General features: G+C 42.3%; 1 non-coding gene across 1 annotated transcript; it reads right to left on the bottom strand.

The window, feature by feature from the left end:
• Positions 1 to 887: 887 nt before the first annotated feature.
• Positions 888 to 994, bottom strand: LOC133813090 (small nucleolar RNA R71). The gene has a single exon (XR_009884134.1). It is a non-coding gene; the product is annotated as a small nucleolar RNA R71 (small nucleolar RNA).
• Positions 995 to 1,540: the final 546 nt, after the last annotated feature.

Here is a 1,540-nt window from a genome sequence, read left to right on the forward strand (position 1 = left end):
TTTTGGTTTAATTCCTTTGTTTGTCTAAAATTATTTTCAGAGTTAATTACCCACTCTTTCCTTTGTTTTGGTTACTATTTTATAAGTTGTTTTTGGTTGATTTTACATTAATTTAGTTGAAAAGTACCTGTGGAGACGAACTTTGATACATTATCACTGTATTACTTGTTGTCGATTGTGTATACTTGCGCATATTTTAATCGTTAGAAAATTCACACCAAGTTTTTGGCGCCGTTGCCGGGGACTTTAAAATTAAATTCTGTTTTATCAACTATTTGACAATTTATTTTCATTGTTTTTAACCTTGTTGGTTCGGGTTGTGAAATCTCAGGTACCTACAGTGTATGAACCAGCAAGAGGACAGTGAACTTGCTCCTATTGACCCCGAGATCGAACGCACTTTCAGAAAAAGGAGAAAAGATCAAAAGGCTAAAAGTCGAGGCACTATGGCTGAACGTGTTGAAGATGAGGGGGATGACCAGCAAGTTACTAATCCCATTGTTTTGGCGGATGACAGAGCCAGAGCAATACGGGAATACGCTGCCCCCATGTTTAATGAGTTAAATCCAGGCATTGTGAGGCCGGAAATACAAGCAGCTCAATTCGAGCTCAAGCCGGTCATGTTTCAAATGCTCCAAACCGTGGGGCAGTTCAGCGGGATTCCAACGGAGGATCCTCACCTTCACCTTCGTTCATTCTTGGAGGTGAGCGATTCTTTTAAGCTTCAAGGAGTGAGTGAAGAAGCATTAAGGCTGAAGCTATTTCCATTCTCATTAAGAGACCGAGCTAGATCATGGCTCAACACTTTGCCTCCTGATTCCGTCACAAATTGGAATGATCTTGCTGAAAAGTTTCTGCGCAAATATTTCCCTCCCACCAGAAATGCAAAGTTTAGAAGTGAGATTATGTCATTTCAGCAGCTGGAAGATGAGTCCACTAGTGACGCGTGGGAAAGATTCAAAGAGCTTTTAAGAAAATGTCCACACCACGGTATCCCACACTGTATACAGATGGAGACCTTCTATAATGGCCTCAATGCAGCTTCTAGAATGGTATTGGACGCTTCAGCCAATGGAGCCATTCTTTCCAAGTCTTACAACGAAGCATTTGAGATTTTGGAAAGGATCGCAAGTAATAACTATCAATGGTCAAACACTAGAGCTCCTACAAGTAGGAAGGTGGCGGGAGTTCTTGAAGTGGATGCACTAACGGCTCTAACAGCTCAAATGGCCTCAATGACCAACATCTTGAAGAATATGAGTTTGGGAGGAAGTATTCAGCCAGCTGCTGCCATTCAAAGTGCAGAAGTGTCATGCGTGTACTGTGGGGACGGGCATACTTTTGAGAATTGCCCTTCAAATCCAGCCTCAGTTTGTTATGTGGGAAATCAGAATTTCAACCGCAACAACAACCCATATTCGAACACTTACAATCCAGCATGGAAGAATCATCCTAATCTGTCATGGGGGGGTCAAGGAGCAAGTTCAAGCACAGCACCAGCACAAGGAAGACAAGCATATCCACCAGGTTTTTCACAGCA

Source organism: Humulus lupulus, chromosome 1, assembly GCF_963169125.1.
Source record: "Humulus lupulus chromosome 1, drHumLupu1.1, whole genome shotgun sequence".
NCBI classification, from domain to species: domain Eukaryota; kingdom Viridiplantae; phylum Streptophyta; class Magnoliopsida; order Rosales; family Cannabaceae; genus Humulus; species Humulus lupulus.